This window comes from Melanotaenia boesemani, chromosome 5 (genome assembly GCF_017639745.1).
Source record: "Melanotaenia boesemani isolate fMelBoe1 chromosome 5, fMelBoe1.pri, whole genome shotgun sequence".
Taxonomy (NCBI): Eukaryota; Metazoa; Chordata; class Actinopteri; order Atheriniformes; family Melanotaeniidae; genus Melanotaenia; species Melanotaenia boesemani.
This window is the reverse complement of record NC_055686.1, coordinates 21,366,485-21,392,405: the sequence shown is the minus strand read 5'-3', so window position 1 is coordinate 21,392,405 and position 25,921 is coordinate 21,366,485. Positions and strand designations below refer to the sequence as shown.

General features: G+C 39.0%; 1 protein-coding gene across 2 annotated transcripts in view; it reads left to right on the top strand.

Moving 5' to 3' along the window:
- Positions 1–25,921, top strand: part of zgc:194930 (uncharacterized protein LOC557813 homolog) — a 41,500-nt gene that overhangs the window by 2,580 nt on the left and 12,999 nt on the right. Inside the window, exon 1 of one of the 2 annotated variants that reach the window (XM_041985106.1) lies at positions 14,300–14,324. The exons of the other annotated variant lie outside the window; for it this stretch is intronic. The gene's annotated coding sequence lies outside the window, so the exon portion shown is untranslated. Of the gene's footprint in view, positions 1–14,299; positions 14,325–25,921 lie in introns of those variants that run through there. 2 annotated transcript variants of the gene reach the window in all.

The window sequence follows — 25,921 nt, the reverse complement described above, 5'->3', positions numbered from 1 at the left end:
CAGAAAAATTACATACTGCATGTTCTTTGAAATGCCATAACTCTTTGACCATTTACACTATTAATGTAAATTGAACGGCTTCTGAAAGCTGAGAAGCGTGTATACGATACATTACAGCACCGTAACTTGCTGTTGATATACGGCCATTTAACCAGCGTCTCAATAAAAAAAAAAAAAAAAAATCAAAAAAGAAGCTTATTTTGGACAAAACATTAGAAAGGTCACTTTTTACGCTACAACCTCGTGTTTGTGGTGTGATAAATGACTTACTGTCTTTTACACTTTGCTGTGGTTTCGCCGCCCATTGGAAAACAACAAGTGGAACAAACCACTTTGAGGAATAGGGGGGTTTCTAATCTTTTAACAATTAAAATACACGTTTTACATTTATAATATGCACCGCTTGTTTTGTGCTATATTTGTTGTAGTTTTTTTTTGTTTGTTTGTTTTTATCTGTAGTTGTGTTTTTGAATTTGCTGTTGTGTTTAATAATTTGTTGCTGTGTTTAGTGATTTCTTGATGTGGTTTGCGCTTCAGGCCCACCGTAGTATATTACATCCATGAGTACAATCTTATATTTGCTCAATAATTAAGGAGAATACTTCTGTAAAAGTGTATGTAACTTATATATGTTCTCTTTTCAATAGCAAAATAAATCAATTAAAAAAAAATAACCTGCGACTACTAATGCAGGAGATCTGTCATTACTGTGGTTTAACTCAAACAACCATGCTAAAATATGCGGTTGTGAAATATTTAAATGTAAAGATGTGTTTGTTTCTGTATTTTGATGCTGTTTGAAGTGGCTCTTGGTGTTGTATAAAGTATTTAAAATGATAAATTTCAAACCTACATCATATATGTGAGGGCATCAGGCATAAATATACCATATCTCTATATAACAGTTGTCATAGTGTATAATTCAAACCTAGAAATATGGCTTATTCATCGCTGGTTTACATTGCATTGGTTTAAAATGGCAGTTTTCTGAGGTGCTTGGCAACTTGTTTATGTGAAGTGCAGTTTAGGCCTCCTGGGTGAGGAGGAACTAAGGCAGGAGAATGGCAGCAGGTCTGTTTGCAGTGTGAAAGAGTGAAGGGGAGAGTTATTGATAAGCGTGGGCTGCTGGGTGATTCAGATGAGACAGGACTTGTTTTCACCAGACTGCTGCCCAAGGCCATTTGATGAAATCTGTTCAGACAGCTCACATCACATTACTCACAAATTTAGAAACCCAGCTTTATGATGTGTTTTGATATTTCTTAATAAGACTGAATGATTGATTAATTGGTTTATAAGCTTGTTTCAGCAGGAGCCGCGAGTGTGAGTAATGATTCATGATTAAAATAATGGCTAGTAACCAGGGCCGACTTCATATAAATTTGTTGCCATGCCAGCTCACCATGGATACACTTACCTAATCACACCTGGCTCATTCAAATCAGCCACACTGAGGTCGGCTGGAAGTGCGTACGTGTCAAACGCTCTAATCGAAAGTTGCATAGTCTCATTCAGAAGGAGCTTTGACTTGCTTTGATCCAGTGACACACATTTAATAGTTTTCAGGGCTCTGAGTGTGAGCTGTAATTGAAAAAGTAACAGTAACATTAATCAGATGAATAGCTCCAGCTTTGTTGTGAGAAGCATTGCCAGGTGAGAGAGGTTATCTCTTCTCTTGTTTACGATAAGTATGAAAAGCAGTGTAGAGCTGTGGGTGAGACAAACGTCCTTTGTCATCACTTCATCAGCTTAAAAATATTTGAACATTTCATCTGGATTTTAGAAGTCTCACAGCAGATAAAAAGCTAAACATGGATGGATATAGAGATTCTGTTTCAGCAAGTGGTACAGCAGTAGCTAGTGACAGGAAAATCTTACAGCGTAATGCTTTCTTTTCAGTATTACTTGATTGTTTATTTTAATTATGAAAAAGCATGATTAAGTGGAAATGGTTGTAAATCAGCTGTAATTTAGCCCTCAGACAAAGAAGATTAATATAAATGCAAACTCTTTGATGGGGAATCAAAACGTCTAAGATCTGTTTGTGGGTAAAGAGAATTTTCCACCTGCAGATACCTCCATGAGGCCTTTAAGGGAAGTAATAACCACTCATTTAAAATCATTAGGATTGGCTGATTTAATACAAATAACCTATAAAAACCTAGTTACTTCTTTATTTATTCTCTTTTGACATGTCTGTGCATTTAGCATTGATTTAGCCTTTTTTGTCATTATTAAACATTATGTTCTCTGCACTTAACTTCAAAGATATTGAGAATATTATAGACACACATTAACAAGTTTTTTCCACTACCTTCTAAAAAGTCTTTTCTCCATGACTTAAACATGTTATATTTACAGTTAGCCAGTGCAAGAATTCACTTGTTCTGCGTGACTTTCTTTGAGATGAAAGCCAAAGAGTTAACACTGATAAAATGGCCATTTTTATCTTACTGTCACACTCACTTCTATGACTGCCAGACCACGGATGACACTGCAGTCGCACTTGTCACTACCAGTCCAGTCTCATGACAGCGAGGCAGCACCTCGGTCCTCCTGCCTCGATTCCTACTGAGACCTCATGTTGGTGTGTTTGTGATGAGCGTCAGTGCAGCAAAAATCTGCTGCTCATATAGTGAGTCTCACAGTCTCTACACATGACTGTGCAACCAGCACTGTGGCAGCTTCAGTGGTGTCATCTGTGTTTGCACAAGATGCGTTCAGGCGCGCTTCACAAACATTTGCCCATATAACGGAGGAAGCATATACCTTGATTCATGGCTGCACAGCTGTGAAGGTAAAATGCAAGCTGTAATACAATTGTGTAGGTGGTTATATAGACTGAAGTTGGAGCTTTAGAGTTTAGACATCTGGAAGGGGGTCATCCTCAAACTGAATTTCAAAGTGCTTGCTTTGTAGATACTAAGCTATTACACATCCACAAGTGAATGAGTGAAATACTAATTTTGCTTAAAGATATGTCTTGAACTGCTAAGTTATTGTCTCCATTAGTAGCTCATTAATTTTTTTTTATATATCTAAATATTCACTACTCCAAGGTTACATCTCCTAATTTGTTTAAATTACCCAAATTATCCAAATATAACAAGGAAACATTTATATTTATATTTAAGAGAGGAGCTGCCAATGTCCACATTTAAGAAGCTGCAGTTTCTTTTTATTCAACAATAAATTAAATCTATAAAATAAAGTCTATTTAATTCAGTTTTTGCCTATTAAATTATTTGGGATTATTTTGTAAATCTAGTTGGTATAAAGCAAATTCTAACAGCCACAATGCGCCCCACTCTCTCTTGCCTAGTCTATCATATGAAAGACAAATGACGTTGTGGAAATGTTGTGCTGTGGGATGGAGTCACCATGGGAACCATAATCAAATTGTAGCTAGATAATATCGAGATTTGGCTGTTTGGATTTCCCACTATGCTGTGAAGCAGTAGTGTTTTAGTGTTTGAAATTTACATCATAGCTTTTCATCTGCAATAAAGACCAATACAAACTTGCTATAGTAGAGCACAAAAGCTGTACATTACAGTGGTAAGAACAGACTATTATGCACTACGTTCTGGAAGCATTAACTAGCTAACAGAGCATGGGTAACACTAACATTCATCGCTGTATTAAATTTCTTGCCTGCTGTGGATTCCTGAGCACAGTAAGTCTACAGATATTTCAACAGTGCATTTTCCTTCTCTAAACAAATGATTTAAGAGAAAATGAGGACATGTTAACAGGAACCATATTTGAAAGTTTAGTTGTTTATTGCAATAGGTTATTCTGTTTGGATATGTTTTTTTTTTTTTTTGTTCCAGCAAGTGGAACAAACCACTTTGAGGTGTTTTAATTAAAACCACTCTAAAATATGCAGTTGTGAAATTTTAAATGTAAATATGTGCTTTGTTTCTGTATTTAAGTGGCTGTTTTAAGTGGTTCTTGGTGTTGTATAAAGTATTTGATGGTAAATTTCAAAGCTAGATCATATTATATGTAGGGCATCAGGCATAAATATACGGTATCTCTACATATCAGTTGTCATAATGCGTAATTCAAACCTAGAAATGTGGCTCACCCTTCTCATTTACCTATGCATCACTGTTTTACAAAGTGTTCTTGTTAGAAGATGGTACAAAAAAAGAAAAAGTATACACACTGTTACGACCCACTGTAGGGGTATGAGAAGGCATAACAAAAGAAAAGAACTGTGGACAGTTGTTAACAGAAGCAAGTAGTTTTATTGTTTTGAGGGGAAAAAAAAAAAGAAAAAAAAAGAAAAGGTGGCAATATGTAATGCATGACTGAGGACCCAGAAATTCAACCACACACAGCAATTGGAATGTAGAAGAAACAGATTTATTCAGCAAAGGGGCAGGAGTCCGGCAAGGCTGGAAGAAGCGGTCTAGTTCTGGAGGGGGGGAATGCTAAAAAGTCCAAAATCCAGAATCAGGGTCAGAAGGCAGGCAATGGTCAGAACACAGAGACAGATGGGGTACTTATCCAAGACGTCAGGCAAAGCTCGGGGTCCAAAACAAAGCATGGGTCAGAATCCAGAAATCCAAGAAACCAGACAAGAGGTATCTGACAAGGGCAAGGCAAGAGGAGTAATCCAAGGGCAAAAGTAGTAGGCAATCTGAAGTCAAACTAATGCTGGATATCAACTTGGCGAGGGGCTGACGATGATAATCTGGCAGAGAAGGAGAGACTGAAGAGGGATTAAGTAGTGCAGAGAAACCAAGCAGCAATCAGCGAAAACCAGGTGGACTGAATTACGCTGGTAGCCTGTTAGAGCAGGAACAAAGGCAGAGGCAGAGTAGCAATAAAGCCCAGGTGATCTAAGTCAGCTGATGAGCCCAGGCAGGGCAGAGAATATGACACAATAGCCCCTTTCCAACTGTAGGAACCTTTTGCAGTTACTATAACCTTTTCGGAAACCAGACTGTTTTTTCGCGCATTCGGACATATAGGAACTAGGGGTAAATGCCCTCAGTTCCTATAACCATTTTAGCTCCTACTCCGAGGCAGGCTCTTATCGAGGTTCTATAGGAACTCTCATGTCATGATTTGTAGCGACGCCCGTTGCCAGATTTCCACATCTTGTGTCCCCACATTATTAAAAAAACCACAGTTGCAGCTGCGGACGACAACAAAAAGAGCATGCAATACATGGACCGACGAGGTCGAAATTAGCTTCTGATTAATTTTAAAGGCTCGCAGCAGAATATAAAAACATTCGCGACGATCCGTTCTCAGTCAGAGAATGCGGGGATAACGCCAAGCAGTGCACATAGAAAACTCACACAAGACTACAAATAAATTAAGGACCACGACAACCGGAGTGGGACGAACTGAAAAACCAGTAAATTCGACAGCTTGGACCACCAACCTGCCTACTCAGGCAAAGCCGCAGCCAGGCTAAAAGGAAGCAGAAGAGGGAGCAGCTTGACAGGCAGAGGTGAAGCCAGCGGAGATCTGTGATGGAGGGTCTCTCGGTGTACTGGACAGGATGGCAGGAAACTGGGAACGACCTTTTACCACCAGTCATCAGCTTTGCTCTGGACCAGCCGGACGGTGAGGAGTGTTGTTCAATGAGCCGCAGCAATGTCTGAAATGCAAACAGAACACGACTTACAATAAATCTGCCGTCTGAAATATTCACTTATTGTATTATGCACAGACGGCAGAATACCGTCTGAAATGTTTACTCATAAGACGCATAAAATCGGCGCATGTTTAATAAGTGAAACTTACACGTCGTCTTCTTTGTCTGCGGCGTATCTTCATCTTGTGACTTTCAGGAGCCTTCCAGCCTCAACGTGAGATGCCTGATTTTATCGTCCATCAGTAAAAAAAAAAATAAATAAAAAAAAAAAAATAAATTAAAAAAAATAAATAAATAAATAAATAAAAAAATAATAATAAAATAAAAAAAAAAAAATAAAAAATAAATAAAAAAAAAGTAACATCTCCATCAAGCAGAGCATCAACATGGCGATCTCTTCGTTCTCCATATTAGCTTGCCGGTATTACTTTGTGCTGTCTTGTTTTTCCCAGGTTTTGTTTTGTTGTTGTGTGGCGCTAAAGTCACACGTCTCTGTCGCAGACGGTTGCGTCACATCAGTCCTGCTACCACCCCCAACTCATGTGCAAATACAATATGAAACAGTTCCCCTGGGGAAGGGCCGTTCATAGAACTAGGACAGTTATTAGAACTGTGTTCTTAGAACTTCTCTGTTCGAATGCGCCTAATGATGAGTGCTGGGGTTAGCGACGCTGCTCAAAGAAAAAAGCAAAATAAAACTGCTAAAGTCTAACTCAAAAACAGCCAGTTGAAACAAAAAGGTGAAACAAAAAACTGGCCGGCTAATCTATGGTTAACAAAAGTGAAGCAGCTTCAATAGCCTAAGAAAGCTCTATGTACAACTATGATCACACTAAACTAGCCCAGCACATTCAAACTTTTACCAATTTGAAATGAACTAACACAAAACAACTTAGACAGCAGCCAAAAGGGCTTTACGTTTTACCAACTAGAAAAGAAAACAAGACTACCAGTCAGTACTCTAAACAAAACACAGAGCCAGACAGTTCTAACACTGCTGAATAACTCTCATCTATCTACACAAATTAAACACAAATAGGCACACAACCACAAGTCACCACAAGCTGAGGTCAAACCGTCTGTGCCAAACAGTTGCCGATGACTGAGCAGTGGCAGTAGTCTTTTATTTCCGGGATGATGACAGCAAACGCAGGGATTGGACCAGTGATGAGCCAACCAGAGGGGAGGAGGTGAAGGTGTCTCAGTTCCAGCCACTCCGGACAGGCAACCGAGGGCAGGCAGCTGTAACACACAAACATACTGTAGATATGCCCCCAAAGCCTCCAAAAGCTGTGTTTGTGTGGTGTCAGTGTTTCTTGTGTATTGGTGACTAAGTGTAATTAAAACTGAGGAGCGAGCCACCACAGGCTACAGCAAATGAGCCAACATAGATGGTCCCATCCACCACAACCCGTACGATGTGCACGCTCCAGACAACCCTATGTGTATGTATGTGTGAAAGAGCTGGGGAGGAGAAGGATATGGGGATGTACAGCTGGATGGAAGGGATCTTTCCCCAGAAGACGAGCTGCCCAGCTGGCAGCAGTAGGCACCTCTGTTCCCTCAGACCCAATCACGGGGCAGGACGAGCCAGGAATAGCCCTATCCATACCCAGTGCAGGGGCGCTGTTAGAGATTTTGGGTCCCATGAAAAGAAACTGAAGTGCCCCCCTCCCCCCGAACAATAGTGTAATACATACAAGACAAATACAAGAAATTAAATTAAAAGAAATGAAAAGAAAAACATGACAGACTACCTGGCAGGGGAAGCACTAAAAATACAATTAAGTTCATTTAGATTCAATTATGTGCTGCAAGACGGAGACTTCATATTTAAAAACCCCATCTATCTTTTTTTAAATACTTAAACAATTGATTATCTCATGATAATTACAAAACAAATTACAAATACAAAACTTAAATACAAAATAACCTCTTCCATGAAAATGAAATGCATTTATAATCTGTGGAGAAACAAATCAAATCTCGGCTAAAACACCATCTAATACAAAATGGCCACTCATTTTTTATGATTTATTGTATTGCGAGCATTATCATCATTAAATCAGATGCAAATGGTAAAATAAATGAGGTAGGCTCAGAAACAAAAAATAGCAGGACCTCACATGGTTTATTGTATTTTATGAACTGAATCTAATACGGTCACAAGCAAACCACTGTGGAGATTTACATCCAAACAATGGCTGGAAGCCGTCTTTAAAATTAAATAATCACATTTTATATGGGGGTATTTTTCTATCTTTAATCAAGAGCGTAATTGTTTGCTTTGAGAGCAAGAATTCTGGTTTTCACACTCAAATATCATCATTAGACAATGTTATAAAGTTCTGCCCTCTTTGAATTTTAAACTTCGCCCCATGAATGAAAAGGATGGTACAGGAAAAGAAATCCACCACCAGCGTCTAATTTTTTACATTATATGATGATAAAAATAAATTATAGTTATTGACACAAGCCATTTTACTCAAACTACTTCTTATTTATTCATTTATTTATTCATTCAGGCATTTTTACCTGGAAGGGGGGTGGGGGTGTATGTATACGTGTGTGCGTGTGACTGTGTGAAAGATTTCATTGAGTGTTTTTATTCTTGTGTTTTTAATCATGTAAAGAACTTTGTGTTGCCTCTGGCGTGAAAAGCGCTGTATAAATAAAGTTTTATTTGATTTGATTTGATTTGATGAAGGCAGTGTCAAAAATTTGTATATAAAATGAATGGCTCACAAATGAACGGCTCACAGCTGTGAATCGGTTCCCATGGTTCATTTAAAAGAATCGTTCAAAAGAATCGATTTGTTCTTGAACGTCACCTCTCTAAATGAAAGAACTAAAGTATGAGTGGATCTAATATAAGAGAATTAGTTCGCTTTTCACGAAAATTTCTAGTAAGCTCAACTAATCCAGGATTAGAGGGCAGGTAAGTTAACTTCTTTCTTTATTTTTTATTTATTCAATGTAATCTGGTAGGCTAGATATTATTGGCAGCCTGCAGGCCGCCAGTTGCCAAACACTGCTTTATGTGCTTTGACTTTGACTTACTAGAAATTTTCGTGGAAACCCATTGCCTTAAACCATTCTTGTTTTTACAAATGCTGAAACATGTCAAGCTGTATCAACATGGCCAACCATTAGAATTTAACACCCATTATTCAATTATTTAAAGCTTCTAATAGTTTTAACTGAATTCTCTTATATCGGATTTACACATACTGTTACTGACCTTTGACACCCATAGAACAATGAATTGTAGATTTATATTCCCACTGACAGGTCCAGAACCACAACCAGCAGTACTGAAAATTTAATAAATGCTTGCGTTAATAATTATAATTTATTTTTATCATTTACATAATGTATAAAATTAGATGCTGGTGGTGGATTTCTTTTCCTGTACTGTCCTTTTCATTCATGGTGCCAAGTTTAAAATTCAAAGAGGGCAGAACTTTATAACATTGTCTAATTGTTACAAAACACAGGAATTAAAGCAGAAAACTCCCATGAGCCTTTGTGGTCGGGATATGTTGAGTTTTGAAAATAGCCCCGTCCCCTCTGACAGAAACGTAACATGTTGAGTTTTCTTTACTAATCATTATTATTACATTGCAAAATGTAGAAAACTGTTAAAAAACAACTAATTTGTTTTATTAATGAGACACTGTTTATAGAAAACATAAAATGATAATTAGTCACTACTAAAAAGTTAATGTTCTAAGAAAGCTGGGCTAAGAGTGTGGAGGACGATTTGCTCGAATAATCTCGTTTTCTATTGGCTGGAGGACGTTTGACAGACAGCTCTTTCAGCAACCCAAGAGAGAGGAAAAAATATCCAAGAGCAGAAATTTTGAGTGCGCAGAGAAAGTGTGAGTTTGAGGGAAAGAGATCAAGTCTGAGCGCAGAGTTTTGAAAGGAAGAACAATATATTTGAAAGCAAGAGTAGACTTTCTGAGTTTGGGAGCAGAGTTTTGAGAGAGAGCAAGATGATATTTGAGCTTGAAAACCAGAAATCTTGCTCTCAAAGCAAACAATTGTGCTCTTGATTAAAGATAGAAAAATATCCCAATAATTTTAAAAGGTAGAACTTTGTGTAATAAGATATCAAGGAGAGGTAAAGGTACACTATTGCTGAGTCAAGCTCTTGCAATCTCATTCACCATCACTGTCCTTGCTCAGCCTTTTTCACCACGAGCCTCATGTGGAGCTTTCTCCCTGGAAAATCACTTATCAAGTCCTGAATTCCAGCTTTCTATTCTATCCAGCTGTTCTATTATATAGTATCGCCAATCATGTAATGTCATTTTTAATAGCATCACAATCCTTATTTCTGGTGGCCTCCCACTATTTTGTTTTACTTAAAGGTGCTTTCAGTGATTTCACCAACAATGTCAAGAGAAATTGATTCGACTACCAATCCTCCACGTCATTGTCTCCCTCATGTAGCAGCACATACAGTCTAACTTATCTGCAATTCTGTAAACTCACAGGTGAAGCATTAGATTAGTGGGGGAAACATATATGATGCTATATGGTTGTTGCTAGTTAATCTTCTGAAATCTGGAAAATGTAAATATTTCTCTGATTGTATTGAAAGCAGTCACTGCAAAGCAGGAGGATGAGTCCCAAACTACTGACCTGACCTAACATTACAGATCTCTGCCTGTCACGGTTATGGACTTTATGTTTATGTTTTTGGATTTCTGGTTATGTTTAGTTAGTTTTCCCTTGTGTGCTGTGGTTTTCTGTTCCTACCTCGTTAGTTCACCTGGTCTGATTAGTCATCCACTTCACCTGTGTCTTGTTACTCCCTCTGTGTATAAGTACCCCTGGTTTTCTGTTGTTCCTGGTCAGATCCTCACCATTCACTTATGCCTGTTCCCTCTGGTTTAAGTATTCTGTTTTATCCTGTTTTGGATCCTGTAAATAAACCTTCTTGTACCTGCACCGAATCTGCCTCCTGCCTGACTGCCTGCATTTGGGTCCTCACCTCGTCCGACGCCCGCCATTCGTGACATCTGCCTTCATGGTTCTGAGCCAAGTTTCTGTTTCAGAAGATTGGCTTTTAATTGTGGCACATTTCTCATCTGTGTGTGTGGGGGTTTTTTTTGGAAAGCTGTCTGTAAGGTTACATGGATTTGATTTTGGCCTTCTTCTTACCTTTTGGAAATATGGTTGGATTTACGTTCTTATATAGTTGTAGTTCTGTGTTGTGTATTTGTGTGTTTTGGCTTTGTTGCTTATTTTGGATGTTAAAATACGTATCTTGTTGAGAATTCTTCTTCTTTCTGGAGATTTGCATGGGTTTTCAGTCTGTTGCTTTTCTCATGTAGACCTGGAATGGGGGTGATGGAGAGGGACTGTGGATGGAGGAGGCTGGAGATGGACTGTTTGGGATGGGTATGAGGGTAGGACAGGCAGAATTGAAAAGGCTTAAAGAGGACCCTGATGTAGCTTGACTTGAACCAGCAACATTGTCATCCTGGATACCAGCCATATTCATTTTTTTCTCTCTTGGACTCTTATGTTCCATCTGTTTTGTTTTTGAGTCAAGTTCCTTCGGGACCTGATTTCTAAAACATCTCAACTCATCTTCTCTCTCATTTTCCCGTTTGCGCTTCCTGTTGTCAAAGCTTGTTGTGTGGGTCTGGTCCCTTTTATTGCCTGGAGTACTCTCCTCCATCCCTGGTGTTTCTTGACTAGAACCTGTATCTTTTTCATCTTGGCTCCTGGCAATCTTTCGTTTTATTTTTCTTGTACTCTCCTCCGTCCCCGGTGTTACTTGAATAGAATTATGGTCTTTGTCATCTTGAAACCTGACAATCTTACGTCTTTTTTTTCTGGGCCTCTCATCTCCCATCTGATCTGTTCCATCAAGTTCCATCTCACATTGATTTTTAAGACCTCTCAACTCATCTTCTGAAGCATCTGGCTCATTTGCCCTTTTACGCTTCTTTATCTGGAGTTTGCGTTTCGGCTTCTCATCCTCGTTTTGCATCAGGGCATTTCTTAGCTTGGCAATCTGTCTTTCTTTGTTCAAAAGAATTTTTTCCATTCGCCTTTCCTTCATCCCAAATTCCTCCCTGGTTTGTTTAAGCTCCGACTGCAACCTGACCTGTCTGGAGTAACAGTCCCCCAGATCCACAATTTGTTGCTCACAGCTGCTTAACAGAGTCTGAATAGTATTTGAGGTGGACTCTTTAAGGTCTTGTAACTGTTTGTTTAGAATTTCTTTTTCCCTTTTTTCGTCCATGACCATGACCCAGTAAGTCCTACACTGATCTTTTAAACTTTGCAACTGAGTGTTGAGAGAGCTGACAAGATTTTCTTGCTGCTCAAAAGAGCTCTGGAGATGTTCAGTTTCTTCCTGCCGTCTTTTTTTCTGACGATGCAAGATGACATTTTTTGCAGCCAGACATCTGTTTTTGTTCATCTGATTGATCAGAGAACATACAATGAAACCTTTTGAACGTTTTTTGTTGGAACGAACAGTCTTGTTTCGAAACCTGTTTTTCTCACCAGTTCTAGCCATCTTGAATAAACAAATGTTTTTGTAAAGATTTGTCGTATAACAGAAAAAGTTATTTCAAACCAATGCTTGTTATCAGCAAGAGAACAAAATTATGTCCAGTGCTTAGATCAGAAATTTTGACAACTGGCTGGGCAGATTAGAATGCCCTATAGACTCTAGAAGCAAGATGTCATCAGGTATGATGTCATTAGTGGGAGGGGCATGCGTTTGATTTTGAGATTTCTATTGTGTTGCCATGGAGATAAAAGCAAGGATTTTTTGTTGTTGTTGTTGTTAAAAAAAAGGGAAAAAAAAAAACTAGTAAAGTAGTTCCAAAACAATAAGGAAACAATCAGAAGTACAGATTTTAGTTGTTTGCTTGTGATTATGTTATAGGGCACTGATACTCACTTCGGTCCTACGAGGGCCGCAATCCAGCAGGTTTTCCATGTATCCCTGCACCAACACACCAGAGTCAAATAAGGTGGCTCTAACAGCCAATCAGGTTCTACACAATGACTCATTAATTTGACTCAGGTGTGTTGGTGCAGGGATACATGGAAAACCTGCTGGATTGCGGCCCTCGTAGGACCGAAGTGAGTATCAGTGTTATAGGGTGAACCTTGAAGCTTTAATTGTTGGGTTTTAGGCTGAGATAAAGTGTCATTTATCCCAATTTATCCCAGAAATGAAATAATGTTGTTGTGTTCTTTATATATTCTTAAAAATAGTACAAACCAAATGTTTATGATAGGGTGTCATTATGTAAGGTTATTACAGGGGATAGGAAGGATCTTATGGACTGGACCTTACTGAAAACTGACTGAAGACATTCCATTGCTTAATCAGTTTGTTGTGCAAAGGGTGTGTAATGTTGTCCAATATGCAGTCAAGGTGCTGCCACATCCTATTTTTTCTCCTCTACTCTCTAGGTCTACAGGCTGCAGAGCAGTTCTCAGTAGGGGTGAACTACCATAATGAACTACCAGACTAAACTACCATAATCACAACAGTAGTTGCATTAACAATATAAACAATTACAATGTTAGTAAAAGAACTATATACAGAAAACAGGTTAACACATGAAGAAACAAAAGAAGAAAAAATAATAGGCACAACTTGACATCTAGCTGCTACGTCTAGACATGAGGCAAACAGAAAGCGTCATATAATCTCCATGAAAACAGACTTCAAAGTACCTGCAGACAGTTATAAATATTTTAATGTTTCATGATTATATTTGACCGTTAAAAAATTTAAAGCCTATTAGGGCTGTAACTAATGACTATTCTGATATTCGATTAGTCATTGACTATTAAAACGACTTGTCGACTAGTCGTATTATGTATCTCCTAATTATTAAATGACATATTTCATTTTCAGCTTTTAAATCTTACATGAGGTTGTTATGTAAGTCTGACCTGCCTCCTCTTTAAAAGTTCGAGCATTGCAGACGTACTTCTGTGGTCACAAGGTCTGCTTTACAAATCTCACATGTATTTATTTTATTTTGTAAGTTAACTGTGAAGTGAAACCCGTGTGGACTTCATTGCACATGTGCAACTCTCAGCAGAGAAAAGAAAGACGATGTCTCACTCTGTAGGGGTTTTTTTTTTACAACAATAGTCGACAGTTAAATTTGTCGTCAGTGTCGACTAATCCTTGCAGCCCTACCTAATATACCACTGTTGATACCCCTGTTATAGAACCCCATCATAGGTTTGTAAATCCACACCATGTTTCTGTCTGCATTTCTATCATCATGAAAGCACAAGTGACAACACACTATGTAGATGATAAAAAGATGCAAAACAAGGACTGAAACAGCACTCTGAGCAGGATGTCAAACCAGTCCACTAACTTGTACGTCATCACACCTTTCCCATGTCACCCACATAAACATGATCACCCTTCTCACTGTGCCATCACACAAAAAACACACACACATACTTTCTGAAAAGCCCCAAGTAGGTCTTAAGAAACAAATTATGATTTTATAATGTGACTCAGAGCTTACATAAGTTAAACTTTACAGAGCTCTATCAGATGACCAAGTAAGAGGAACATTTTGTCTGTAAAAGACTTGGCTTCTTTGTTCTTTTGGGACCCTCCTCAGAAATATTAATTTCTCCACCTCAGGCAACAAATCCATGAAGGGTTATTCCATTGCAGACAGCAGAGAAGGAAACAGAGACTTGAGCCATCTATTAGAAAATCCTCTGGTGTTGTTGAAACTCTGTGTTGTTATTTCTAAACCTCATCTACCAGTACCTAGGTTCTGTTTTTTGGTATGTGTAACATTTAGACCAGCAACTCAAACCCACAGTTATACAGAGATGCTAGTGGATGGATTTCAGTCTTCCAGTGAAAACAAATAGTATCAGATATATAAGACTCAGAGTAGATCATCTCAGAGGGGTAGAATAAAGTTACTTTGTTATTTGAAGTTTATCATTTCTTTTTTAACAGTACGCTTTAAGTTGGCATTTATGTTTGGTTATTATACACAAAAATCAGAGTTTTGGGATGTTATTCTGCAAGGCAGATTTTACCGCCGTGCTGGTGGGAAGGTAGTACTTTTTAGGACTCATTCACAGTGGTGCTGTTTTGTCTGCTTTAAACGAACCCTGGTCCACCTCCACAGGTAATGCAGTTCGTTTGTTAGTGTTAACAGTCATTCACTCTCTAGTGCGAATCAAACAAATTAACTTTCTCAAAAGCAATGACAAAAACAGAACATCAGACAAAATTTGACCAAAACTAACAATTTAACAACTAAAGAGTAAAATAAAATAAACTGCCCCAACAAAACAACACTAACGAAGAAAAAGGAAGGGAGTAACGGGAAAAAGGGGAAAACAAAACAAAATCCAACCTATATATCTACTAAAGGGCCGTCACAGTGTCGGTATAGAATGCTTTGTTGTAATTCATTAGATGAAGTAGTTGTCAACAAAAAAATCAACAACTATGATGACCTTTCACATGAAAAAACCTTAGTTCTTCATCTGGATTTACTTTTATAAATTTTATCTATTCCCATACTGTTTAGAACTTAGTTATTTCCTTATCTAATGGAAAACATCAGTGCACATAAAATAATTATGAAAACATGTTTGCAGTCTGGAAAAGCCCAGTAAAAAAATAACTGCTGGCTGTAATAAGATGCATGTAAAAGTGACATAAGGACAGGCCCTGACAATATCAACAAAACCAACAGTGTTTACTTTTCTCAAATGAAATGTTTACTCTGATCTTGTCATCTCAGTGTCAGAAGACTCTCCTAGTCATGCATATCATATCAAATATTTAATCTAATTAACCTACTAATTCTCTACTAGTGTGTAAATACAGCAGCTTTAGGTCCAAATTGTGCCCTCAGTTTAGAGAGTAGTCACTTGGCAATGAAACCATTCATTCTGTGAGAAAGTAAATAACTTTACCCAAGCTAAGCAAGTCCTGCTCCCAAACACAACTGCTAACAGTTGAAATCACATTCAACTGGACCCGTTCAAGTGGAGGACTTACTATAAGCCTTATCTTTCCAGACAAGATTTTCCCCCTGCAGCAATCGCTCACAGGTAGCCCTGACTGCCAGATCTGCAGGTATCCCCTGAATTTCAATCCATACCACATTTAGGAGACATTCTGCAGCAATCTCACTTTTATTGCACCTGTTTTTCCAAGATGAAATGTTTCAATTTCCTCAGAAGGAAACTCAGAAAGAGAATAAATGGGAACCAGGCCAAGCTGCAAGCACTGAAATATTTCTCCCCTTCTATAATCATCCCGCCATCTTCGCACATCAATATATAACATATTGAATGGCACATAGAGCAGATAAGACACTATTACTGCCAGCCAACAATGGCCAATATCTGAATGAATGATAGTCATTTGATGCACAGATTGAATCTATGATCTCATTATGAGTTTGGAAAGTCTCTAAGGAGGAACATGATTGGACATTTGGCTGTTCAGATGTGGGTTTCAGTGTCATGGATTGGGTGTATGGATCCAAAGAGAGGAGCGCTCGGAGAATGATCAGAGACACTTTATTAGAATTGTGCTGTGCAGTATGCAGGGTTTGCTGGAAGGACGGGCTGGAGCGGGCAGACAGGATTCTCCGTGGTGTGGACGAGGTTCAGGTACGGTTCTTGGAAGAGAGGGTACAAGTTAGGTCGGTTCAGATACAATACGATATAGATCATGTGCACGACTGGTTACCACGATGAGTAGTATAATCCAGCGATGACTGGAGGTCCAGGTGAGGTTTATATGGCGATGAGAATGATGACTTGATGTTCTCCAGCTGTGCTGTCCAAACAGCGGTGATGATTGGCAAGCCAAATATGGTCAGCAGGAAGCGGTAATGAGCATGGACCATGACATTCAGTCAGCTATTGTTGGTTACTTTAAAGGCCATGGGGAAAAAAAAGCATTTTTTTCTATTTATTCAAGACTACTGTTACAAACTTTGACCTTCACTATCTCATCTGAATGCAAACCTTAATATCAAAATCAGCTGTATACAAGTCTTACACAATGTGTTGGGAGGGTTATTGGAAAAACCTTTTTTTTGTTGCCTTTTTGTTGTTTCTGGCTTGCTAATCCTGGATACTTTCACTGGGCTGAATCTCAAAGTGTTCTCTATAGTTAATCCCACAGCACACAGTGTGATTGGGCAACAAGTCGTGAATGCAGTTTTATGATTGGTAGATGGGCTTTGATAAAAGCAAAGGCCATCAGCTGGTGGATGGCTGATTAAGAAAAGACAGTTTTGAAATGAAGTTAAACGAGAATTAAATAAAATAACCATTGTATTAATCCCTGAAGAAAATAATGGGCACATTGCTTTAAACAAACCCTGGTCTGCTTTCACGGATAGTTTGGTTGGTTTGATATAGTGTGAATGCTCATTCCAACTCTGATGAGAACCAAAGAACCGAACTCTGGTCTGTTCGAAAACCAGGGGTCTTCGCTTGCATTGTAAAAGCAAATGAACCATCCAGTGGACCAAAGAGAGAATGTGATGTCGAGTGTGTTGTCGTGCAACATGCAGGATATCTCGCTTCCTCCCATTCTGCTCATACTGGACAGATTCTAGTGAAAACCGTTGTAGATTTGAACACCAAACTAAAGACAGAAACCCCAAGACTAAACAAATTTGGTGTTACTCCTTTGTTTACTTGCTGTGAGTGACCCAATTTAACCCATAGAGGCCCGACCCATGAAAAAATGGTAAGAAAAGTCCAATTTTTTAAATTTGGCTCTTTAACAAAATGTAACAAAAAAAAAACATTTTTTGGGGGGGGGGGGGGGATATCTACCATTTATTACCATGTGATAGTTTAAAAATATATTAATGTGATTTTCTGCCTCTGGGTATCTATTAGGGGACAGAAGACAAGTAACAACTGTGTTTAATATGATTTTAAGCAAAGTTTATATAAATTTTTCATAAGTTTCATAAATTGAAGCAAAATGTCCCAGAAACTGTATGTGACAAATATGTCCAATTGGGCTCTTATGGGTTAAAAGGAAGGATTTTTCAGTCCTGGCCAATCAATGACCCAGATTTTCTTCTTTGTCCGCCCCTGGCAAGCAGTTGTCGTAACTACATAACACTGTCCAGGCAGTTTGTCTGCTTGAGTAAAGTGTAGTAAGAAAGCGAACCAAAAGAATGCGTCATCCATTTTCAGCCTCTTATCCTGCTCTTGGATAAGTGATTAAGATGTGCAACAGTGAAGTTACAGACCCTAAAATCCAAATGAATAATTACATACTCTGCAAGAACAGATATGTTTGGGGGTTTTTTGAGGTGGCAAAAACAAGAACAAAGTTCATTCTGGCCCATTTATTTCATAATTCACAGTGTCTGTATCTTTATTTACCGTACATGTGTTGTACGGTAAACTATAAACTATCCCTTCAATCTTGTTGAAGCTTTTGCATCGGGAAAAGTGGAAATGACACCTTTCCACTTCCTGCTTTTCCACAATAACCACACCCACTTCAAATTTCTGACCAATCACATAATAGCTGTCTGACACCACACAAGAAAAACTCCTGCCCAGTTCTCGCAGTGCTGGAAAAGAACATATATCTGTACTCTTTGTGTATGCACCAGCCATAACTCAAATCTTCTATAAAGTTTGTTCATGCTAAGAAGGCAGATGATAATTATCAGTGCATTACACTGTTTATACACAGTCATTTAGTTAGCTATTTGACTACATGTCGAAGTGTCCTTGGGCAATTAACCCCACGTTGCCTCCACGCATGCAGCGACCAGCAGTGGGGGAAGCTCTGTCTTGTTTGTTTGAGATTGTTGTTTGTTTGTTTGTTGTCAAAGCAAGCTTTGATCAGTTGAGCCAATTTTGAGGTCAATCTCTACTCTAATCACCTTCAATTGGTGAAGTGTGTCTTGGTCCAGCGACAATGGATTTGGCCGTGATTTACTTTTTAGTGGCGTCGGTGTCTGCCTGGCGTCTGCTGCTCACCACCCCGGCACCCAACAGGATAACCCAATTTTCCAGAGATTACCTGCTCAGCTTTAACAACCACGTGAACTGTGGACCACCAGCTGATCTGGCCTTCCCCGACCTGAAGGAATTTGCCATTGGTATTGGGAAAAGTGATTTCAGAGCTCCGCTACGCAAAGCGAGGAAGCGTGGAAGGAGGGGCGGTGTGCGGGAGCGCATGAGACGGCAACACCTGTTTCGCATCCCCCTGCCTTCAATGATCCTGTCAAATGCCCGGTCCCTCCGAAACAAGACAGACGAACTTCAAGCTCTTGTTCGCCACCATCATGAGTTCAAAGAAGCTTGTATTCTGGCTTTTACAGAGACTTGGTTCGGGGAGAGGGACATTGACAGTGATTTGGCTATGGACGGGTTCGGGGTCCCGTTCCGCACAGACAGAGCGTCTGTCACAACAGGGAAGTCATGCGGAGGAGGGGTGTGTCTGTATATCAACGAGCGCTGGTGTAAAACTGTGGTTGTGAGAGAAAGTCTATGTACAAAGGATGTTGAGCTGCTGTCTTTATCTGTGCGCCCGATGTACCTCCCTCGTGAATTTCCACAGATTTTTGTGACTGTTGCCTACATACATCCAAAGGCGAATGAGACAATGGCCTCTGATCTCATTTTTCAAACAGTGCAAAAACTACAGTCCATTTCCCCAGATGCTCCTAATTTCATTCTAGGAGACTTTAACCATTGTTCACTGGATAAAACCCTGAGGAACTTCGACCAGTATGTTCTCTGTCCTACAAGGAAGGATAAGATCCTGGACAAGTGTTATGGGTCTATTAAAAAGGCCTATAAATCAATACCTCTCCCTCCTCTGGGGTCAGCTGATCACAACTGTGTTCACCTTATTCCATCTTATCGTACTTGTCTTCAGAGGGGGAAAGTAACAACTAAAAACATCAAAGTGTGGTCTGAGGAGGCCAAAAAGTCTCTTCAGGGCTGTCTGGACTGTACTGCCTGGGAGGAGTTCATTGAATCCTCCAGAGACATTCATGAACTCACTGATGTTGTCAGCTCCTGGATAACCTACTGTGAGGATATTGTCATCCCTGTAAAGTCTTGTAAATTCTACCCAAACAGCAAACCTTGGGTGTGTAGTCATCTCACAGTGTTATTAACAAAAAAAAGACAGGCTTTTAAACGGGGTGACCATTCTGAGCTCACCTCTGTACAACGGGAAATCAAACGAGAAATTAGAAGAGCTAAATTATGCTATAAACAAAAAGTTGAAGACAAGCTGAGCAATAACAACTTAGGCTCAGCATGGGACAGTATGAAGACCATGGTTGGTCTGAGTGCTGACCCAAAGAAAAAGGTCTCTCTAGACGGGTTCACCTCTGATTCAGTTCTGGCTCAGGAACTGAACACTTTTTATTCAAGATTTGATGTACATGATTTTAGCGATGAAATATCTGTGCTGAAAAACAGTTTTGAACCCGATCATCCGGTCACTTCTTTCTCGTTTGAGGTGCATCAGGTTGTTAAAAATTTTAAACGCTGTAAAACCAAAACCAGTTCTGGGCCGGATAACATAAGCGGTCGGATGCTCTCCACCTGTGCTGAACAACTTGGTCCGATTTTTAACTACATTTTTAATCTGTCATTTTCTCAGCAGAAGGTTCCTCTTACATGGAAACAGGCCACCATAGTTCCTGCTGCCAAAGTTAAACATCCCAGAACCTTGAATGATTTCAGGCCCATTGCTCTGACGTCTTTGGTCATGAAAGCATTTGAGAAACTGGTTAAAGCTGAACTCCTGAATAGGACAGAACATTTGCTCGATCCCCTACAGTTTGCTTATAGGTCCGGGAGGGGGGTCCAGGATGCCACCTTAACTCTGCTGAACTATATCTTCAAGCACCTGGAGAGCTCTCACCATCATGCTAGATTGCTGTTTGTTGACTTCTCCTCTGCTTTCAATACTATTCAACCCCATCTGCTTATTCAGAGACTAATCGATAATTTTAGTCTGGATGGTAACATAGTTGGTTGGATTTTGGATTTCTTAACATATAGAACCCAGAGAGTCAGAGTAAATGAACATTTCTCTGACATATCTGTAACATCCACCGGCTCACCGCAAGGTTGCGTCCTCTCTCCCCTGCTGTACATTCTGTACACCAACAGCTGTTGTAGCACGTTTGACAATCATCACATCCTGAAATTTGCTGATGATACAGTTATTTTAAGCTTGTTGAACAGTACAGAAACCTCTCATGGTCCTGTAGCTGATTATTTCTTAAAGTGGTGCCAGGAGTCATTTTTAACCTTAAATGTAGCCAAGACAAAAGACATGTGCATCGATTTCAGACGAACGCGTCCCTCTCCTGTTGGCACAGTCGTGGATGGTCAAGAGGTAGAAATTGTGGAGTCATATAAGTATTTAGGGACCACAATAGACAGTAAATTGACATTTGAGAGCAACACTGACACGATCTACAAGAAATGTCAGCAGCGTATATTTTGTCTGAGGAAACTCGCAAAATTCCAGGTGGACTCCTCCCTGATGACCATGTTTTACCGTACTTTTATTGAGTCTGTCATGACTTTCTCTTTCATTTGTTGGTTTTCATCTTTGAGTGTAAAACAGAAAAATGTTCTCAGTAAGGTTGTTCATGTCTGTGGAAAAATATCTGGAAGTGCTCAAGAAACTTTGCAGAATCTGTATAACAGACAGCTGCTTAATAAAGCAGAATCTATCCTGTCTGACAGCTCACATCCATTACATCATCAGTTTCAGTTTCTTCCATCTGGCTCATTGCTTAGACTTCCATTAGCAAAGACTAACAGATATAAACATTCCTTTGTTCCTTCTGCTATCTCTATCCTCAATTCCAGGAGGAAAAGGTAGCTGCCTAGAGTCTTGAATGAATGAAATTTTTATTGTTCTTATTGATTATACTCGTTTTTAACTTTCTTATATATGTTATTTGTGTTGCTTCTCTGCTGTACAACCAATTGCCTCCTCGGGGGACAAATAAAGTGATTGATTGATTGATTGATTGATGATTGATGTGCCTGTCAGGGTATGAGTGTGTGTGTGTGTGAATGGGTGAATGTGATATGTAGTGTAAAGCGCTTTAAGTGGTCAAACTGACTGGAAAAGTGCTATATAAGTACAAGTCCATTTACCATTTCCATTTACCAAATGCATTTGATCAGGCTCTACTCTCCACACAGACCTTAAAAAAACTACCTGCAGATACACATAACTAAAGACACGGTCGTGATGGGTGTTGAATGCAGTTCTTTATGATGCTTTTTTTGCATTTCTGTCTGGGACTATTTACTCAGCAAACACAGTGTGACAAGATGACAGCTGCAAGTAGACACAGTGGAGCCAGAACATACCTCTACCTGCCATGTTTACCTAGTTTTTTGGAAGTTGTCTTTGACATTTAATGCTAACGTCACTGTTATCAGGACAGTAATATAACCACCTAATCAGTCATTGGCCCTTGCAGCATAGATGGCCATTGTTAGCTAAGATGGCACTGTTTCATCTCCAGCCTGTAGGGCCTGTTCCCCTCCGACTGTGAGCTGTTTTCTGCTGAACAGCAGCACAATGGTTAGCCCGAGGCAGGGAACACTACATTCACATTGTCAGCACTTGGATAACCCAGACCCACTTTTTGCCTTGCAAATTCGCAACCCAACTCCAGTCCGATGCAAACCAGCTTTTTTCGACCCACTTTATTCACCCTGGTGGTGATTAAAGTACATATAAAAGTACTCCTGATTCCTTTCATTTCTGCTTGCACTACTGAAAATCATAAAGGATTTAATTTATTTACAATAATTTGTATATATCTTAATTTCTTCACCAGATAGTTTACATAAAGTACTCATGTGTAAAACTTAAAACTGAAACAGTCAAGAGCGGAGTAAACATGCATCAATGTATAAAAGCACTTTGAACCTGGACATACTGAATATTAAAATACTGGAAAGACCCCAATTTTATTATATAAGCATCAATGTTATCATATTTAATGCTTACAAGGTGAATGTAAACTGAAGAAGTAAGTGAACATATACAGTTCTTAATGTATAAAACTGGTAATTACTGCATTTAAAAACTGATTTTCTAGTCTTATTGACACTTTCAACCCTTAATGCACATTATTATCCTTCTTTTCTATCAGACACATATTTACATATTAATTAGACATTAGGGGAAATGAAGAGTTCATTGTTAACCCTTAACAATTCTTACTAAGAAAACGCAGTAGAGCAGGAAGTTAAAGGGTTATGTCTGTGACAACGACACCTGGACTGGAGATGATAGGGACCAGTGACCTTATTGGTTTACATTTACCATCCTGAGCTACAGCACTTAATTGCTGCCAGTGATTAACTGCTTTTATACATGCTTCTTTTTGTCCAGTTTTATTGAGCAAAGCTCTGTATTAGAAAACTTGGTAAGTTCCCATGATTTGACCTATGAGGTGGAAAGTTAGCTCAAGCTGATCTTTATATGGAGTAAAAATCCACCTATTCATTGTCTATAACAGCTTTTTCCAACGCAGGTTTGCAGGGGATCCGGAGTCTATCCCAAAAGGTACTAGATGGAAGACAAAGTACACCCAGGACAGATGTTCATTTACAGTGGAAACGTTGTGATGAATTAATGAAATCAGAAGCTAGCAGAAGCTACAACTGGCAGGATCTAGCAACTGGTTGATCTGGCCAAAGGATTGGGTGCTAGTTGTAGAATAGTCCCCAGTCATTTTGAAGCCATAAGACTTTTTTATGTTAAAAATGTTGAAAATCTTTTATAATTGCTAATACCAAAACAAGTTACTTAAAACCACAGCAAGCCAATGTCGCGATAACAGCTGAGAGAAGTCACATAAGACACATAAAAATAAGCTTTTTTATACTTTGTTTAGTAGTTTTATTAGCAAGAAATGTCTTCTTCAGGTCATTCATTGCTTAATTTTCCCACTATTACAACATCAGGCAGTTCATATACTGGTAGATTGGTTTGGTCTTCATGAAAGGAAAGTAGAAATAAGGAACTTAATGTTTTGTACTCATAATTAATTCACAGCAGTTCAGTTTAAGCCACTTTGGTTTAGGACCTTTTATGGCAACAATCAGGCAGTTATATTTGGCAGGAAGCTGAGTTTAAGGTTGTTCCCCAATTTCAAGCAGCTTGCAAGACTTTGAGGCAGCACATTAAAACGCCCCAAGATATGGAATATTTATTGTGCAAAAGGAAACAAAATGCCACCACAAAACTAGAAAACAGGAAGACGAGGAAGCTTGTGGTGTTGGAGGCAAGTCTGAGATATCCAGAAGCCTGAGTGATGATCAGAGGACTGAAAGCTAGAGTTTATTAGTGGATTATTGATCTGCTTGAAGGTGACTAGTAATTCTAAGAGTTGTCTGATTACGGCTTCAGCTCTTTTCCCATACTAACCAAACGCTCCATTAATGTGATAGTTTTTAAACCCGTTGGGAAATTAGCTCTTCTTTTGTTCCCCTCCAGGAAGTTAACGCAAATTTCAGCTCAGTGAGAGCTTGCCAGAGCAAGAGTGTTAAAAACAGGGTCCTCTATTTAAACCATCAAGCCTGTCTTTCTCTTTGAATTGCACTTGGCATGGTGCACCCCTCTGGTTTTTACAGAAGTGTCAGAGGTCTCTGTGAACGTGAAGATGAATGTATTATGAGAAATTCTGGCGGGCAGGTTACAGACAAGCCCTCCTCAGACGATAAGAGATCATCTCAACGAAGGTAATTCAAGGCACTCAGAGACCAGAGGATGATACTCAGGCATGAGTTCTGTGTACAAGCTGATTTTTTCTGCATCCTCAGTGGTGACGCCCACCTCTAGCTTTAGACTCTGTGTCTTTGCTCACAGCAGCAGACCTGTAGGAGGATAATTAGACGTCTTGGGAGAGCTAAGTCAGGCTTTGCTGCTTTCCCACAAATAATAAAGCCTTTCATGCAAATAAGTGCCCATGTTCACAGCCGTAGAATGACACCCTTGTATATAAGGCATCTTGACAAACATACTATCACATAAATAAGTGGACTTTATAAGAGATCCATGTAATTAATACAAACATACAAACCAATTCCACAAGCAGGTCTTACCAATATCTCCTAGATCATTCCTCCTGGACAAAAAATGGATGAAGTTCCTCAGAAACTACCATATTTATCGTCAGAGCAACCTGGGGCATATACAGGATTTATGGATTATTTTTAGAAAGTAAGGCTGTGCTTTTCTACAGGCTAACAAATCTCATTAAATGATGCAGTAACTACGGTAAATGGCCCTATAATACTATAGACCTCCACAGTTCCCCAAGCACTGAACAGCTTCGTCATTTCTAGTATCATGCCAGAAGGTTTTAAAAGATGAATATGCCATCATAGACAAACAGCAACCTTGGTTCCCACTCTTTACGCAGTATACCTGGATCAGATTATTTATTGTATCTGTAGCTGTGCTTGAAAGTTTGTGTATATTTTGAATGTTTTGTTTTTCTGTATACATTTCACCTAAAATTGTGTGTCCTAAAAGTAGATAAGGGTAAAACAACTAAATTAATTATCCATGGTTTTTTATTTTCTTGAAAAAGGTTTTATTGGGATTTAATTCAGGACGGACATCCTGACATTTCCCCTTTAAAAGTCTCTGATTAAACAGCTATTTGTTGAAAAAAAAAGCATGTCCTAGACCAGATGCATCAAATCAGGTGCAAACCATGATACTTCTTTCACCATCTTTCATCTTTCATCTTTCACAGGTGGGATGAGGTTCATATGTTGAATCCAGTATATTAATTTCTCTAGATGTTTCTCATTTAAAGCAAAGGTTGTAATTGTCAGAAGACTTTTCAACTAGGTGCAGCCCTCCCATACAAACCATAATTATGTTTTTGTGATTAACATTACCAACACTGACAAGGTTTGAAGCCCTGCTGACCGTACTTTTTATGCTAAAATTGTTAGATTAGCTTTGATTAGCATGTCTGTAATCAATGCCATTTTTGTTTACTCCTATAATCCATTGTCTAGGGTAGTCATGTGAATGACTCATCTTCCTCAATTCTCAAGCAGCCACAGAGGCATCATGAAGATTTGAACACTTACAGAGCTTTATTAAGCACACATATATAAAGCACACGGAGCTGAAAGGCAGTAAAGGTTACGACAGGGTGGGCCAAAGCCAAAACAACAAACAAAACTAAACCATCTGTAAAGGAGGAACCAACCTATGTCAAAACAAAAGGA